This window comes from Ceratotherium simum, chromosome 7, assembly GCF_057802395.1.
Source record: "Ceratotherium simum simum isolate JZ-2026a chromosome 7, ASM5780239v1, whole genome shotgun sequence".
Taxonomy (NCBI): domain Eukaryota; kingdom Metazoa; phylum Chordata; class Mammalia; order Perissodactyla; family Rhinocerotidae; genus Ceratotherium; species Ceratotherium simum.
Genome location: NC_141906.1, coordinates 25285399 through 25304596, shown reverse-complemented (window position 1 = coordinate 25304596; position 19198 = coordinate 25285399). Strand labels below are relative to the sequence as shown.

Genomic DNA, 19198 nt, shown 5'->3' with positions numbered 1-19198 from the left:
AAAGGACTTTTCTATTACAGCTTGCTAGCAAGAGGGAAGATGGCCGACGCATGCTCAAAAGAACCATCTTTTTTTTTTTTTAATTTTTTGTTTATTGCAATAACATTCGTTTATAACATTGTAAAAATTTCAGGTGTACATCATTGTACTTCTATTTCTGCATAGATTACATCATATTCACCACCAAAATACTAATTACAACCCATCACCACACACATGTACCGAATTATCCCTTTCACCCTCCTCCCTCCCCCCTTCCCCTCTGGTAACCACCAATCCAATCTCGGTCCCTATGTGTTTGTTTATTGCTGTTATTATCCACTACTTAATGAAGGAAATCATATGGTATTTGACCTTCTCCCTCTGACTTATTTCACTTTGCATAACACCCTCAATGTCCATCCATGTTGTCACAAATGGCTGGATTTCATTGTTTCTTATGGCTGAGTAGTATTCCATTGTGTATATATACCACATCTTCTTTATCCATTCGTCCCTTGATGGGCACTTAAGTTGCATCCAAGTCTTGGCTATTGTGAATAATGCTGCAATGAACACAGGGGTGCATGTACCTTTACAAATTGGTGTTTTCAAGTTCTTTGGGTAAATACCCAACAGTGGAATAGCTGGATCATATGGTTCTATCCATATGTTGTATCCTTGATTTTTTGAGGAATCTCCATACTGTTTTCCATAGTGGCTACACCAGTTTGCACTCCCACCAGCAGTGTATGAGAGTTCCCTTCTCTCCACATCCTCTCCAACACATATTGTTTCCTGTCTTGTTAATTATAGCCATTCTGACGGGCGTGAGGTGATATCTCATTGTAGTTTTGATTTGCATTTCCCTGATAGTTAGTGATTTTGAACATCTTTTCGTGTGTCTGTTGGCCATCTGTATATCTTTGGAGAAATGTCTTTTCAGGTCTTTTGCCCATTTTTTTATTGGGTTGGTAGTTTTTTTGTTGGTGAGATGCATGAGTTCTTTATGTATTTTGGAGATTAAGCCCTTATCAGAAGTATGGTTTGCAAATATCTTCTCCCAATTGTTAGGTTGTCTTTTCGTTTTGTTGATGGTTTCCTTTGCTGTGCAGAAGCTTTTTAGTTTGATGTAGTCCCATTTGTTTATTTTTTCTATTGTTTCTCTTGCCTGGTCAGACGTGGTGTTTGAGAAGATGTTGCTAAGACTGATGTCGAAGAGCGTACTGCCTCTGTTTTCTTCTAGAAGTTTCACAGTTTCAGGTCTTACATTCAAGTCTTTAATCCATTTGGAGTTAATTTTTGTGTATGGTGTAAGGTAAGGGTCTACTTTCATTTTTTTGCATATGGCTATCCAGTTTTCCCAACACAATTTGTTGAAGAGACTTTCTTTTCCCCATTGTATGTTCTTGGCTCCTTTGTCAAAGATTAGCTGTCCATAGATGTGTGGGTTTATTTCTGGGCTTTTGATTCCATTCCATTGATCTGTGTGTCTGTTTTTGTGCCAGTACCATGCTGTTTGGGTTACTACAGCTTTATAGTATATTTTGAAATCAGGGAGTGTGATACCTCCAGCTTTGTTCTTTTTTCTCAGGATTCCTTTAGCTATTCGGGGTCTTTTGTTGTTCCATATAAATTTTAGGATTCTTTGTTCTATTTCTGTGAAAAATATTGTTGGAACTTTGATAGGGATTGCATTGAATCTATAGATGGCTTTAGGAAGTATGGACATCTTAACTGTGTTAATTCTTCCAATCCAAGAGCACGGAATATCTTTCCATTTCTTTGTGTCTTCCTCAATTTCTTTAAGAAATGTTTTATAGTTTTTGGTGTACAGATCTTTCACCTCTTTGGTTAAGTTTATTCCTAGGTATTTTATTCTTTTTGTTGCAATTGTAAATGGGATGGTATTCTTAATTTCTCTTTCTGCTACTTCGTTGTTTGTGTACAGAAATGCAACTGATTTTTGTATGTTGATTTTGTATCCTGCAACTTTACCATATTCATTTATTACTTCTAAATGTTTTCTGGTGGATTCTTTAGGGTTTTCTATATATAAAATCATGTCATCTGCAAATAGTGACAGTTTCACTTCTTCCTTTCCAATTTGGAGCCCTTTTATTTCTTTCTCTTGTCTGATTGCTCTGGCTAGGACTTCCAGTACTATGTTAAATAGGAGTGGTGACAGTGGGCATCCTTGTCTGGTTTCTGTTCTTAGAGGGATAGCTTTCAGTTTTTCACCATTGTGGATGATATTAGCTGTGGGTTTGTCATATATGGTCTTTATTATGTTGAGGTACTTTCCTTCTATACCCATTTTATTCAGAGTTTTTATCATAAATGGATGCTGTATCTTGTCAAATGCTTTCTCTGCATCTATTGAGATGATCATGTGATTTTTATTCTTCATTTTATTAATGTGGTATATCACGTTGATTGATTTTCGAATGTTAAACCATCCCTGCATCCCTGGAATAAATCCCACTTGATCATGGTGTATAACCTTTTTAACGTATTGTTGTATGCGATTTGCTAGTATTTTGTTGAGGATTTTTGCATCGATGTTCATTAGTGATATTGGCCTGTAATTTTCTTTTTTTGTGTTGTCCTTGTCTGGTTTTGGTATCAGGGTAATGTCAGCTTCGTAGAATGAGTTAGGGAGCTTCCCCCCTCCTCAATTTTTTGGAAGAGTTTGAGAAGGATAGGTATTAAGTTTTCTTTGAATGTTTGGTAGAATTCACCAGGGAAGCCGTCTGGTCCTGGACTTTTATTTTTGGGGAGGTTTGTGATTGCTGTTTCGATCTCCTTACTGGTGATTGGTCTATTCAAATTCTCTACTTCTTCTTGATCCAGTTTTGGAATGTTGTATGATTCTAAGAATTGATCCATTTCTTCCAGATTGTCGAATTGGTTGGCATATAGCTTTTCATAGTATTCTCTTATAATCTTTTGTATTTCTGAGGTGTCTGTTGTAACCTCTCGTCTTTCACTTCTGATTTTACTTATTTGTGCCTTCTCTCTATTTTTCTTGGTGAGTCTAGCTAAAGGTTTGTCAATTTTGTTGATCTTTTCAAAGAACCAGCTCTTGGTTTTATTAATTTTTTCTATTGTTTTTTTGGTCTCTATTTCATTTATTTCTGCTCTGATTTTTATTATTTCCCTTCTTCTACTGATTTTGGGCTTTGTTTGTTCTTCTTTTTCCAGTTCCTTCAGGTGCATTGTTGGATTGTTTATTTGAGATTTTTCTTGTTTGTTGAGATAGGCCTGTATTGCTATAAACTTCCCTCTTAGAACCGCTTTTGCTGTATCCCATAAATTCTGGCATGTCGTATTTTCATTTTCATTTGTCTCCAGGTATTTTTTGATTTCTTCTTTGATTTCTTCATTAACACAGTCGTTGTTCAGTAGCATTTTGTTTAATCTCCACATATTTGTGGCTTTTCTGATTTTCTTCCTATAGTTGATTTCTAGTTTCATACCGTTGTGGTCAGAAAAGATGCTTGGTATTATTTCAATTTTCTTAAATTTATGGAGACTTGTTTTGTGGCCTAATATGTGATCAATCCTGGAGAATGTTCCATGTGCATTTGAAAAGAACGTGTATTCTTCGGTTTTTGGATGGAATGCTCTGTATATATCTACTAGGTCCATCTGTTCTAGCGTGTCATTTAAGGCCAGTGTTTCCTTATTGATCTTCTGGTTGGATGATCTATCCGTTGGTGTCAGTGGAGTGTTCAAGTCCCCTACTATTATTGTGTTACTGTCTATTTCTGTTTTTATGTCTGTTAATAATTGCTTTATATATTTAGGTGCACCTACATTGGGTGCGTAGATATTTACAAGTGTTATATCCTCTTGTTGGATTGGTCCCTTGATCATTATGTAATGCCCTTCTTTGTCTCTTTTTACAGTTCTTGTTTTAAAGTCTATTTTGTCTGATATGAATACTGCTACCTCAGCTTTCTTTTCATTGCCATTTGCGTGGAGTATCTTTTTCCATTCCTTCACTTTCAGTTTGTGAGTGTCTTTAGGTCTGAAGTGTGTCTCTTGTATGCAGCATATATATGTGTCTTTTTTTAATCCATTCAGCCACCCTATGCCTTTTAATTGGAGCATTTAGTCCATTGACGTTTAAAGTAGCTATTGATAAGTATGTACTTACTGCCATTTTTTAACTTTTATTTTTTTTCTCAGTGTTTTAGTAGTCCTTCTTTGTTCCTTTCTTCTTCTATACAGAATTGATGGTCACTTTAGTTTGGCTTCTGTCTGAAAGCTGTACTCTTTAACTCCCCTCCTCCCTCCTTTTATGTTTTTGATATCAGATCTAACCTCTTTTTTGTGCATTTGTATCCATTACGTTCTTATCATGGAAATAGATAATTTTTCCTATTTGTGGTCTTCTCTTTTCCCCTTAAATCAGTCCCTTTAACATTTCTTGTGGCACTGGTTTCTTGGTGACAAACTCCTTCAATTTTTGCTTATCTGGGAAAATTTTGATCTCTCCTTCCATTTTGAATGATAACCTTGCTGGGTAGAGTATTCTTCGCTGTAAGTTCTTTTTCCTTTTAGCACTTTAAATATATCATGCCATTCTCTTCTAGCCTGTAAGGTTTCTGCTGAGAAGTCAGCTGATAGCCTTATGGGGTTTCCTTTGTATGTAACTTGACATTCTCTTGCAGCTTTTAGGATTCTCTCTTTATCTTTAATTCTGGACATTTTGATAATGATGTGTCTTGGTGTGGGCCTCTTTGGGTTTATCTTGTTTGGGGCTCTCTGTGCTTCCTGTACCTGGGTGTCTGTTTCCTTCTTTAGGTTAGGGAAGTTTTCATCTATTATTTCTTGAAATAGATTCTCTGCCCCCTTGTCTTGGTCTTCTCCTTCCGGGACACCTATAACACAGATGTTAGTGTGCTTGATGTTGTCCCAGAGGTCACTTAGACTGTCCTCACTTTTTATTTTTTTATTTATTTTTTTTAAAACTTTTATTTTATTTTATTTTCCCCCCAAAGCCCGAGTAGATAGTTGTATGTCATAGCTGCACATCCTTCTAGTTGCTGTATGTGGGACACGGCCTCAGCATGGCCTGAGAAGCCGTGCGTCGGTGCGCACCTGGGATCCAAACCCGGGGCGCCAGCAGCTGAGCGCACGCACTTAACCGCTAAGCCACAGGGCCGGCCCTGTCCTCACTTTTTAATTCTTTTCTCTTTTAACTGTTCACCTTGGGTAATTTCTTCTAGTCTTTCCTCCAGCTCACAGATCCATTCTTCTGTATCCTCTACTCTGCTTTTGAGTCCCTCTAATGAATTTTTCATTTCCAGTATTGTATTCTTCATTTCTGATTGGTTCTTTTTTATATCTTCCATTTCTTTGTTGACATTCTCACTGAGTTCATCTATTTTTCTCCCCAGATCAGTGAGCATCCTTAACACTCTTAGTTTGAACTCTCTGTCGGGTAGGTTGCTCATTTCTGTTTCACTTAGTTCCTTTTCTGGGGTTTTGTCCTGTTCCCTTATTTGGTATGTATTCTTTTGCCTCCTACTTTTGCCTCTTTCCCTGTGCTTGTGTCTACGTATTAGGTAGGTCAGCTATGTCTCCTGCTCTTGGATAGGTGACCTTATGTAAGTGATGCCTTAGGAGGCTTCCAGTGTGCTTCCCTCAGTTCTCAATGTTCCAGGGGTGACCCCTATGTGGGCTACGTGTGTCCTTCTGTTGTGGCCTGTTTGCTCTCCCTGTAGGCGCCCAGGGAGGCTGAGTTATGCTCCTGGCCAGCTGTTGTAATGCTCAGCTGCTTGTAGTTGTTGTGGGCCCTTCAGTCTCCTTATCAGTTGTGGGGAGCCCCAGCACAGTTGGCTGCAAGTTCTAATACCACATTTGTGTTGCAGTATTTCTTTTAAGTGAGTAGGCCCCCAGTGTGGCAGGTTGTTAGGCTTAGGGCCTTACAATTGCTGTAAGCCTCTAGCCTATTAGGTCTCTTGTCAGCTCTCTGAGGATTGCAGCTGGGTTGGGCCGGCCTCAGGCACAGGAGCACCCAATTGTTTCAGGCTTTGGAAGGTGGGGCAAACCTTCTATGTGGGTCTTTGAGAAGCACAAGTCTTCTGCAGCTGACAAGCCCTGCCGCCCACAGGTCCACACACAGTCAACATAGTCCTGCCCAGTGTGAGCGCCCTGACCTCCCCAAGCTGACCCAGTCTCTCCATGGCGGGAGCCCCACACACTCCACCACCGCCCCACACTCTCCACCTGCTCCTTGTGCACACCCTGCCCTGCTCAAGTTGGCTCAGTTGCCAGGCTGCAGAGAATCCAGTCACCAATCTATGCAGGCCCACAAGTTGCCTGAGGGCTTATTGTTGGGTGGGGCCAGTCTCTAGGGTGAGCTGCCTGCCCTGGCTGAGCTGGATTAAATTGGTGCTCTAGTGGGTGGGGCAGACCCTGGGCTAGCAGGCCTCAGGGAGAACTCCAATGGCATCTGTGTCAGCATGCTCACACCAGGCCACAACAATGGCCGCCGCCAATGTCCCAGTCCCTGGAGAGGTCTCACCCCTCACCGAGATGCACTCAGGGCCTATTAGGTGAGTCTCTTGTCACCAAAGCACTGTGTACCTTTCTTTCTGGTGATTTTAGGGTGCTTTCTGAAACGTGTGAGTTTGCGCGCGGGCCCTTTAAGAGCCAGTTTTAGTTTCTTTGTGAACCGGGTTTTCTGGGGGTACTCCCCAATGCTTTAGTAGCAAGCAAAGTCAGATATTATGCCGCTGATCTCGATTTTGCTGGGTCCACAAAGTGCCCACAGCGGGGGCGCTCCCAGGCTCAGGGCCCCTGGGCTCAGGGCCCCGTGCCTCCAGGGATGCTGCGTACCTGTGCGCTGCTCCCAGAGGCCGTGAAGCTGGCGGCTTGTGAAGGCGGCGTTTTTCCTCTCCAGAAGGGAGTCTCTGCCTCTTCCACCTCAGTTAGGGTTGTTCCTTGTTGCAGGAGTTCCTCTTATCCAGTTTTCAGTTCTGTCTCAGGGGTAATTTTTCACGAGTAAATTGTAAATTGGCTGTGTCCACGAGAGGAGGTGAGTTCCGAGTCTGCTTACGCTGCCATCTTGACTCTACCTCCTCAAAAGAACCATCTTAAGGGGGCATGAAACCTTATAGCAGGTATATAGGCCATTGGGTTATTGGGGAGGGGATTAGGAATGTTGACCTTGTGTTACAGACTGTGAGTGCCACATCAGATCTTTCAGTTTTCGCTGATGTTGGCTATAAGTATAGACACTCTGTTCGTGGGTCATCACATTCCTAAGGAACTCAAAGAAACAAAGTTATCATCTTATCACAGCTGGGGGGTACATGCACAAGCAGGGGTCGTAAAATCTACAGAGCAGTTAGATCTTCTGGAGGGTATATATCCAGCTGGGTTGGTTTGTCAGAGGTCATTCAAAGTTACATTAGAGTTTTTCTTTTCTGCAATATGGCTTCCCTAATGTCAACCTTGTCTTGAGCCGGTATCACATCTGTTTTTCTATTTTTTCCAGGTCTGACATGTGTGATCCTATGAGCATATCCATACCATCTCCCTTTCTACCATCCACACTCACACATTTAGGCTCCTATCAACATCCTTGGCGTGTTTCCAGGTCAAGTTAAAATCTCTCCGTTTAAAAACAAAAGACTCCCTAGAATCTCCCAGCTCCTCTGGTTCTCTTCACTTCCATAGGCCCTATTGCTCTGGGAGTTAACTGAGTCCACAAAGTTTCCTCTGTTTGTCTTTGAATAATTCTGTGCAGTAGGAGGAGACAAACCTCTGAAGGAGGACCTGAAACATTAGGTTTATCCCAACTCTGTGTATTAAAGATAAATAATCATTGTAAGTCACTTATCATCTCTATTAAAACATCTGATAAAGTGTTTGCTCTTATCACATACACATTTTCACATGATAATAAGAGAAATCATCAAAAATGTACAGCAAGTGATGGCAATGGTTACACTACGAATAAGTTTGTCAGAGCAGGTCTTTCTGACATGAGAACATGTATGGAGAAAGTTCACTTAAGGATAAGAGTGAGTGAAACTGATATCAGGGGCAGTATTACATGCTGAGAGAAGAGCAGGTATAATAATGGGCCAGAGGCCAAGTGGTTTGGAGCTTCTAACATTGAGGATGTGTTTTTGGCATATGAAAGAACAAGCAATAGATAGTGGGTCAGTTAAGGATCCCCGTAGAAATGGTCTCAGAACACCTTTCATTCAGTGAAAGTAAAGAAAAATATCAATAATTGCACCAGTAAGAATGGGATTTGTCATGTGACATGAACTGTGAGTGAGTGTATGAAATTTGTATGAAAAGTCTTTTGTACCAGGTCACCAAGCTCCTTTCCTTGTTTCTCCACCTTTTCTTTTCTGTTCTTCAATATTTTCGTCTTGGCTCGTCCTTGACTTCTACACCAGAATATCATTTTATTTCTACTTTTCTTATTCTGTCCCCTTTTACCTACCCAATCATGCAGGGATCTGTGAGCAAGAGAAGCCTAAGTCAGGACAGGTAGGACGAGGGAGCAGCTGTGATGGCTTCAGGAATCCTGGTGAACATAAAGGAGGAGGTGACCTGCACCATCTGCCTGCAGCTCCTGACAGAACCCCTGAGCCTAGACTGTGGCCACAGCTTCTGCCAAGCCTGCATCACTGCAAACCACAAGGAGTCCAAGATCAACCAGCAAGGAGAGAGCAGCTGCCCTGTGTGCAGAATCACTTACCAGCCTGGGAACCTGTGACATAATCAGCATGTGGACTACATAGTGGAGCTCAGGGAGGCCAAGTTGAGCCCAGAGGAGGAGCAGAAGAGAGATCTCTGTCTGCACCATGAAGAGAAACTCCTGCTCTTCTGTAAAGAGGATGGGAAGGTCATTTACTTGCTTTGCAAGTGGTTTCAGGAGCATCATGGTTACCACACATTCCTCATGGATAAGACTGTCCAGGAGTACCAGCTAAGAGACTAGGATGGAGAAAAGACAGGGCAGAAAATAACAGTTGATGAAAAATCTGCACTTTACATTGTACTTTAATTACCTTGAACCATAACATTCAGGCCCTGTGATCTCTTTTCTTCCTGTGCTTGCCTTCTGAGGCCTGAAGGACATTTCTGTGCATTCCATCCAATTAGAAAAATATAAGCCTACAGTACAGACTCTTAGCCAGAAGTAGATATTTTTGTACCTTGTGCTAGTTAGTGGAGACTTGGTGTGCAAGAAAAACTCTCATTACCTCTTTGAACATGAGGGTTAACTGGGGAGCTGGGGGAATTGAGGTGTAAGTTCTTTCCTTGCCGCAGGATCAGCTTTCTTCTTCTAGGAGAAAGAGAATCAGTCTTTGGAGCTAATCCTTTTCTCTACCCTAATCTCTTAGCTGGTCAGAGATATTCTCTGAAATAGAATCACCCTTTGGAGAGGACGCTGACTTCTGTCACCTGAGTCTTAAAGAACAAATTCACCACCTCAGGTTTTCTTCAAGGGATAGATTCTCATTGCTGTTCCTACATTTTCTGTAAACTCTAGTCTTTCCAGAGATTAGCTTAATTTCTTCCCCATTTATCCTCTATTCTGACTCTGAAAAAGCCCAGTGCTTTCTTGACTCTGGTTTGATTACTTTCTCCCAGGAGAAGCTCCAGGCAGCTCTGGAGAGGCTGAGAAAGGAGCAGCAGGAAGCTGAGAAGTTGGAAGCCGATGTCAGAGAAAAGAGAATTTCCTGGAAGGTAGGAAGAGACACTTGCTGAGGGAGTTAGAGTGAAATGTGTCAGGGGCCCAGGTGTTGGTCTCAAGGAGCTCCCTTCCTCTTTGTTCCCTGAAGTCATTTGATTAGTCCTCTTCTTTATGCTTTACCTGATAGGAGTGTGGGGTGAAAAGTGAACATGTCACAAATGAACACAGACAGTTGGAGGGAGGTATTCACATAGGTGGAGTCTCTGATGAAGATGGCTAGTGAATTCTGTGTTCCTTTCCCCGTCTTGTTTTACAGACTTTGACTCTCCTGGGGGAAGATATTTGGCAATGACTCCTGGCTCTATCCTAAGTGTTTAACTTTTGGCAGAGGGTAGGGGTGGGTGTCAGGGGTAATGCTAGAAGACTTGATTGTTGTGGACCTGGAAGGCTGTGTGAAAGCTGAGCCACACCCAGCTATCCAATTTAATTCAGAATTGGTCTCAATAACGCAGATTTAAGGAGAAAATAATAGGAAAAGTCAGCTTCCCCAAGAATCGCTCCCCTGCTTCTGTCTCGCTTCCCTGAGAGAACTTCCCTAATAGAATAGTTCTTTTCTCTTGCTCCCAGTCTCTACCTGAGATCCTGAGTACCTCTCTCTCTTTCTCATTCCTGAAGAATCAAATACAAAATGAGGCACAACGTGTCCACGCAGAGTTTAATCAAATGAGAGGTGTCCTGGACTGTGAGGAGCAGAAGGAGCTGCTAAACCTGAAGAATGAGGAAGCAGATCGTCTACACAACCCGGCTGATGCTGAGAATGATCTGGTCCAGCAAAGCCAGTTGGTGAGAGCTCTCATTTCAGATGTTGAGCATCCATTGCAGGGGTCAACGATGGAGATGTTACACATAAGACATGTGAAGAAGTCCCAGCTACTGAGATTTGAGAAAATGAAGACTAGTTTCCTTCTCCTCTGTATTGTAGTGGTCTTTCTGGTGGTGACTCTAAGGTTTCTTTAGCCCTGCAGTTTCCCTTCCCCTGCATTGATTTCAAAGGTTATAGGAATAATTGAATGCATGAATAACAAGGGAAAAATCTCATTTTTATTCATTTATCTAGTGTAGGGCAAAAATTTGACTGTGGAGAGAACATCCCTTGTGTCCAGTGATATTCTATAGGTCCCTGTTATCTGTAGTCTATGTCATGAATTTATTGGGTACTTCTTCATGACTTAGTCATAGACAAAAAAATGCAGTTTGGATTGCAAGAGCTTTTTTTCTTTTTCCTCATAGAATGAGTTGAAATTTCCCCCTACTTCTCCTGTTTTTGGAAAGAAAAATTTTTGAAGACTGGTATGATGTATCCTTTAAATATTCAACAGAATTCACCAGGGAAGCCATCTCACTCTGGGCTTTTATTTTTGGAAAGGTTTAAAATAATTTTTTAAAAATTTCTATTAGGTTCATTTAGATATTTTTACAGTTCTTGTGTCAGTTTTTGGTAATGTATGTCTTTGTAGGAAATTGTCCATTCTGTCTAAATTGTCTGATTTTAGATGTAAAGTTAATCGTAATAATCCCTTGTAAACCCTTTAATTTCTACAGAGCTCACAGTAACATCTCCTCTTTTATTCCTGATTTGCTTTTCCTCTCTCTCTCTTTTTTTTTTTGTTTTGTTGAGTGTATTTATGTTTGGTCAATTTTGTTGACATTTTATAAGAACAAACTTTATTCTTTCACGATCTTATCTATTTTTGACCTTTCTATATCATATTTTTATGCTGTCACCTTTAATGTTTTCTTTATTTGTGTGTGCATGTGTGTGTATGCAGGTGTGCACACATGTGTGTGTTGACTTTAGTTTGCTGTTTCTTTTGTAGTTTATTTTTTAAAGTGGAACTTAGATCACTGATTTGAGACCCTCTTTTCTGATATAGTGTTTAATGATATAAATGCATTTCCTTAGTTGTATTCCATACATTTTTATTATTTGGTGTTTATTTTCATTCAGTTCAACTTATTTTCAAATTTCCATTGGGATTTTTTTGTTAACCCTTGGGATATTTGAAAGTGTGTTGTTTAATTAAAAATATTCAATGATTTCTTACTTTTTCATCTGCTGTGGATTTCAAATTTAATGCCTCAGTAATCAGAGAACATGCATTTTATTTCAGTCTTGTAAGTGTATTGACACTTGTTTTATAGCTTAAAGTTTGAATGTCCAGAAAATTTGTCTAAATATGAACGCAGATAATGTATATTCTGCATTCATTGAGTGAAATGGTCTACAGATGTCAGTTAGGTTAAGTTGGTTGATAGTGCTGTCCATGTCTTCTATAACCTTGATAGTTTATATGCAAGCTGTTCACTCAGTTATTGAGAATGAGTCACTGAAATATCTAACTATTATTATTGAATTGTTTATTTTTCCTTTTGATCTAGCTTTTGGTATTTGGTTGGTGAATAGTAAATTGCCTATTAGACCTTCTAAGTTACTTATCCTGTTTCTTCTTTATTACTGAATATATTAACCATCATTTAAGAGGGAAAATTGAGTAAAAATATAAAGTTATAAATCAATTGCACATATGTGTGTTTAATTTAAGGGAGTAGATGAGGTCACTTATAGATAGTGGATAAAATGAGAAGAGAGAAACTGGGGAAATGTCTCCATAAATACATTTGTTTGCCTGTACCCTCAGCAAAAGCTGTGTAAACTTCTTGAGGAATATTATGATTATTTACTCATTTTTGACTCTCCAAATCCTAGCATAATGCTTGGCAAATAATAGTATATCATTTTACATTTCTTTTCAACAAATAAAAGTACCATTAATTATTCAAATAATCTCATGGGGATCTTATGTATTTCAGGAAAAAATTATGAACTTCTTGTTTTCTTCCTAAATATGTTGCATCTCCAGATACTGAAAGCCTTATGATGTATTTGCATTAGGGTCAAAGCTGTTTCTACCTTTTAGGATATGTGACAATCTTACAAGAGTCTTCTGGAATGATTGGCCTTGGTCTTTTCTTTACATTTTGGTTCTCATATTGGGGCCATCTCTATTCCCACCACATCAGTTGGTGGTAGGAATGTGATTAAGCTTTGTAAGTGAGAAGGGTGTATTATTAATTGACTTGTGTTTTCTCTTTTCTCTCTAGGATGAGAATGGCATCTTGGAAAAGTAGGTGATGGGGACCAGAGATGGTCCTTCTGTGCTGTGAAAAGAGGTTGAAAGCTATTAGAGTTATCTGGTGGTCAACGATAATAAAACATCACTCAGGTCAGGAAATTTGGGATGTAGATTTACCTGATATTTCTGTTCACAAATCATGGCTTGAGTGTTCTCTGACTTTTGAGAATGGACCAGATTCTATGGTAGGGAATGGGTTGGTGGAAGTCACAGATTTGGGGTCAATAGCAGTATTAGGGATAAGGTGTTACATCATCAGACCCCTATGACTTTATCCATTTTTTTCACCCTCCTTGTTTGTACCTCACTTACTTTCCCATATTTCTTAGTTGTTTGACTTAGTGTGGGAAGATTGTGTCTTCTGTATCTGCCAAGGACCTAGAATTGGAGATAAGTCCTTTATATTTAAACTTTGCCCTGGGTGTAGAGAATACCAAGTCTTTCTATATGGTTCTGTTTAGATTTCCAAAAGCAGATTTGTATCTCAGGGAATCTTTTGGCCATGGTGCAAACAATTCATCCATCTTGGTCACGTACTTTAGAAGCCAGAATGGAAAGGGAGCATTCTTTTGTCTAAATTTGCACATTTACCCAGAGCATCAAAGTGTTTCCAAACACATGAAATTAACCACTATTAGTTTGGTGTCCATAATGTCCTCTTTTCCAAGTGTTTGTAATTGTTCCCAGAGAACCTGAAACCTCAGATTATTCTGAGGACCTCCCTGCTGGGGAGCATACTTAGAAAATGTTGGTCTCTCCAGACAGCAATCCCACACTTAATATCAGTCAAACACCCAGGAGCTAGTCTCTATAATCGCATTTTCTGATCATCTCCCTGGGAACCCAGATACATGCAGAAACTCTTCCACACATTTATTTGTTTTAAAGTACCAAAGTTTTATTTTGTGTTATTAAATCCATGATTTCATATAATTTCATATGATTTCTAGGAGGTAGAGATGTAGAGGTTAATGATTTCTTATTGGAAGGAAGAAACTATGCTTCTGAGAGGTCAAGACGTTCCAAAGGTCACACAGAGCATAACTCGAAGGTGGACATGAACATTTTTCTTCTGGCTCCAATGTCAGCAGTCTAAGGTCAGAAGCCAAAAACATTTCCCAAGGAACAAAGGAGAATATCTCAAGCTTCTGATCTGATAAGGAAACTCCAAGTTTTTAAAGGTGAGGAGAGCCAGGGGAATGGTGTGAGTGTGAGATTTTTGTAGTATCAAGCCAAATGGGGGAGTGGATGTTGTTTCTAGATGAGAATAAAAGAGGGGAGGTAAGCCTGACAAGGAGAGAGAGATCCTGTGCTGAAGATGTGATCAGATCTAAGGGGGAATGGCCAGCTGTCTGCTTTGTCCTCTCATTCACCAGTTCATAACCTCACAGGGCTCCCCTGTCTCCATCCTAGGGAGAGGATTATTATCATTGTTTCCTCCTTTTCTTCTAACAACATCATTGCAACTTTTGTTATTTCAGAGCTGACGGAAGTCCAATGCCACTGGGGTAAGAAGTTACAGGGTCTTCAAATCTCCATGTTCTCCTCCCTTTTCAGAAGTTGTGGTTACTACCAGGTCCCATGATAGCATCATGTCTTCTGCCCCAAACCTGCATACATACAACAGTTATTAAGTGCCCTACTCATCTCTGATCCATCATACCAGTTCCTCCCAGTCAACTCCCAATATTGTGCCTCACAATGTCACAAGGCACACCCATTCTATATCTCTCACCTGACCCTCTAATTTTTCCTACAGTGTACTTGATGCTGAAACTAGTCAATGCCTTTTTGAATATTGTTGTAGCTGCAGATAAGAGACAAGTGACACTTCTTATGCTTTAGTGGTTCTTAACATGCATTAAGGTAATTTTTCTGCATTTTATGTCTTGGGCCACCAATGTTCCTCCTCAGGGAAATATTATTGTGAAGTAGATGTGTCTAGGAAGATTGCCTGGATCCTGAGGGTATACTGTGAATCAAGTAACTTCAATATAAATAAGATTTCTGAGTTTATTTTTGGCCAAAAAGTACATCACCCAAATATTTACTCCAGATACAGACGTCAAAATGGCTACTGGGTTAAAGGGTTGCAGAATGAATCTGAGTAAAATGCCGATGAGGACTCTTCCACCTCTGATCCCCAGGTCTTGACTCTTTCCATGGCTGTTCCTTCTCACTGTATTTGGATTTTCCTAGACTGTGAAGTAGGCACTGGCTCATTTTTCAGTGTCAAAAACCATGGGGTCACTCATCTACAAATTCTCTAAATGTCACTTTTCACAGACTGTTTATCCTTATTTCAGTGCTTGGAACTGACCGCTCTCGTGACATTGTGTCCACTGAGCTCCTGAACTTTCTGTTTCCCTCACCCACTTCTGCTAGTGTCCTTATCGTGGGGCTCATTTCCTGCATTTGAGATTATTTACACCATTATGACCACCTCTTCCTTTCTTTCTTCACTTTTTTTATGCTGAAAAAGATTCGCCCTCAGTTAATATCTGTTACCAATATTTCTCTCTCTCTCTTTTTTTTTTCCCTCCCCAGAGCCCCAGTACATTGTTGTATATTGTAACTATAGGTCCTTCTAGTTCTTCTATGTGAGCTGTGGCCACAGCATATCTACTGACAGATGAGTGGTATGGTTCCACACCCAGAAACAGAATGCAGGCTACTGAAGTGGAGCAGGCAGAACTTTAACTACTAGGCCATCAGGGTTGGCTCTCTTCTTTTTTTATTTAGAATTTCTTTGTATTGGTCAGCTAGGGCTGCCATAACAAAGTACCAGAGACTGGGTGATGTAACCAACAGAATGTTATTGTCTCGCAGTTCTCGAGTCTAAATGTCCAAAATCAAGGTGTCAACGGAGTTGGTTTTTTCTAACGTCCGTGAGGAAGGGATTTGTTCCCGAGTTCTGTCTTTGGCTTGTAAATGGCTGTCTTCTCCCATGTCTCTTCACTTCATCTTCTCACTGTACATGGCTTTATGCTAAATTTTCCCTTTTGATAAGGACACCAGTCATATTGGAGTGGGGTCCACCGTAATGACAACATTTTAATTTAATTACCTCTGGAAAGACCCTATATCCAAACAAAGTCACATTCTGAAGTATTAGGGGTTAGGACTACAACATATGAATTTGAGGGAACACAACTCAACCCGCAACAGTCTTTTATGCTTGTCTACTATACAGTGAAAGCTTGAATCTTCTCTTCTTGATGTCTTGTTTTCATTAGGAGAGACTGCTTATTTTTTTTTGTATTTACAAGGGAAACACGTCTAATCCCTCCTATAGAAAGAACGGTATTGCTGTACGTTCTCTGATATTCTCTTCTTCCTCGTTCCCTCTGCTGCTTAACAGAATTAGCAAAAGAAAACTCATCAGCCTCATGCTTGTTATTCAGGATGGTACAAAGGAATGTGTCCCTAAATAGTGAGTCCTTTGGAGTGCTTTGCTATACCAGTGGCCCCCCGTATATATCACAGAGTTAAAGGAGAAGTGCATAAATAAAATATTTACAGAGTCAATTTTTGGTGCTCAGAGTTTCTGAAGTCATATCTGATTTCTTCACTTACAAGCTGTATAAACTTGAATAAGTTACTTAACATTTCTTTCTTCACGTTTTCTTAAACTAAAAATTGATGTTCAAGATTGCACCCAATTCCTAGGATCACATTGAGAGACTAAATTTTATTAAATGTAAAGCACTTTTCAAAGTGTCTCATAAGTGACAATAAATATTTGTTATTTTTACTTAAAAAATCTAAGCAAAGTCTATGTCCATGGAAGAGTTTGTTTTACTTTGGTTTTGCTTCAATAAAATGATAATTGGCTCTACTGACGTCTTGTTTTTCAGATCCCAAAACCCCACTGCGGAGAGTATGAATTTTCATGATCTGTGCTCTAGACAGGGTCATGTCTAGGCTCAGCTGTCCTTATGAGAGACAGCCTTTTAGTGTTCAGTCTTTTTGCTTTGGGTGAAACACTTGGATATACCACTGTATTTACTACCTTATGCATTTTCCTTCTTTTGAACAAAAAAATAATTTTCAAACTTAGGATGAAGAATAGAACTACCTAGGAGAGCAAAGACACAAACCATTCTTAGAGAAGTACGCATTATATCTTAGAGCAGGATATGCTACTGTACTAAATTTGAATCAAGTTTGCAGGTCTAGAGGAGGCTCACTCTGTGGGCCAGAAGCAGCAGGGGAATGGTGGATGGCCTCAGCCTTGGGGGACATTCAAGAGGTGCAGAAACTGTTGGAGAGCAGGGTGAATGTGAACTCCAAAAATGAGGTCAACAGCTAGACCTGTTTACATTGGGCATGTAACACCATCATGGCCAAATGGTCTCTTACTTGTTAAAATCAGGAGCGGACAAAGAGATTCTTACCACAAAAGGAGAAATGCCAGTCCAGTCAACATCAAAGAGAGAAATCAGGAAGTTTATGGGAGTGGAAGATGATGATGATGACGAAGACCTCCCCAAGGTAAAGGAGTCAGAACTGCCCTTTGTTCTCAACTATTTGGCTAACTCAGCCTTCCTTTTTATCTACACCCCCATTGCAGAGGATTCAACCAAGCTGCAGAATGGGGGTCCTCCACACAACCTGTATTACCCCCTGACGATGGCTCACCTCTAATGCTAAACTCTTGGGAACCTCCTCTGCTAGGAGCTTTTCCAAGAGACCATGCCTCTTGGCACTGGTTCAGAACTGGGATGTGTCTGCACTGCTGCCATACTCAGAACACCAGAAAGCACAAAACAGGTCCTGTTTGTCAGTCATCAGTGAGTCAGAATCACTCCTTGTTCTCATCTGTCCCGTTCAAGCCACCAGTGTCTCTGGAGACTCAAAATGGGATGTGTACAGGACCAGTGCCAGCATTCCATCCATTTTTCTTCACTGGAGCATTTCCATTTAATATGCAAGAGCTGGTACTCAAAGTGAGAATTCAGAACCCATCTCTTCCAGAAAATAATCTCAGTGAAACTGAACTGGACCCACAGGAGCCCACCTACCAAGAATTGCTCAGAGTGAGTCTCTGTAAGCTGAGTGTTAATCCATATTAAGTGGAGAAGATAAGAAAGTTATCCAATACTCTGGTAAAAAAAGAGGAAGATGATGCTCAACTCCAAGATTTCTGAGAGTTGGAACTGGTTCTAATGATAAGTGAAAATAATTTTCTGTTCATGACTGCTATATCCACACTGATTGAAAGGTCTTGCTACAACAAGAGAGTTTCAAAACCCTTACTAATGCAGCAGGGACTTTTATCACTGAGTATTGTGACGTGTGTGTCACCTCTGTGTGTACCAATAGCAAATGATTTATTTAAATGCCTTGGATGCCCAGGAAGGTCCCTAGTGCCACTGCCTAGCATACACTAACATCGTTCTGCGAAGGTAGGAAGCCCTTGGACCCGAGGAGCAGCGCCACGCTTCCAAGCCTCTTGGTGCACAATGAACCTATTACTTGAAGCTGTGAACAGCTGAGAAGTGGTCTGGAGAGGCAGAAGCTGGTGGTTTTATATCCAGGGTTTTCTATGCACAGAAGGTAAAACAGTTGTCTGAGCAGAAGCTGAGAGAGAGCAGAGCCTGTTTCTAGTCTCTCCTGTTGACAGTGCACCTGAAGGGCCGGGATGCACTTTTCGTGGTGTTGTGTGCTCCCAACTCTTCTGAAATGTGAACTGACTAGAGAAAGAACTGGGGAAAGCACAGGCACTGAACAAGGGAATTTTAGTGTGACTTATAAATGTTGTTTCACAGAATATATTTAGAAATGTTACTCAGGTGCAGGTTAAAATATTTAAGAATGCAGTCAACTAATTATAAGTATGCTGTAAACCAAAAGAGCTTCCCCTCCCCCACTCTTTCCTTTGTACACACTCAATACTCTTCTCTGTCTCTAGTCTGCTTTTGCCTAGACAGTCATTTCTGCATTAGGTCCACTCATGGTCATTAAAGGGCTCTCTGATGCTTTTTTTTTTTTTTTTTGTGAGCAAGATCAGCCCTGTGCTAACATCTGCCAATCCTCCTCTTTTTTTGCTGAGGAAGACTGGCCCTGGGCTAACATCCATGCCCATCTTCCTCCGCTTTATATGGGACGCCACCACAGCATGGCTTGCCAAGCGATGCGTCAGTGTGCACCCGGGATCCGAACCAGTGAACCCTGGGCTGCCGCAGCAGAGCGCGTGCACTTAACCGCTTGCGCCACCAGGCCAGCCCCTCTGATGCTTTCTGAAGGAGCAATCACTTTTTTTTTTTTAGCTCTGAAGTGATTCTTGTCGTCTACCTGTTTAATTGCACCATATGAGAAGAGCACAAATATTGTCAGTCTGTATTCT

The 19198-nt window shown here is 40.5% G+C and overlaps 1 pseudogene across 1 annotated transcript; it reads left to right on the top strand.

Moving 5' to 3' along the window:
* Positions 1–12520: 12520 nt before the first annotated feature.
* LOC106800781 (ankyrin repeat domain-containing protein 40 pseudogene) lies at positions 12521–18825 on the top strand (annotated as a pseudogene). Its single transcript, XR_015552680.1, has 2 exons — positions 12521–14030; positions 14331–18825. The product of XR_015552680.1 is annotated as an ankyrin repeat domain-containing protein 40 pseudogene (transcript).
* Positions 18826–19198: the final 373 nt, after the last annotated feature.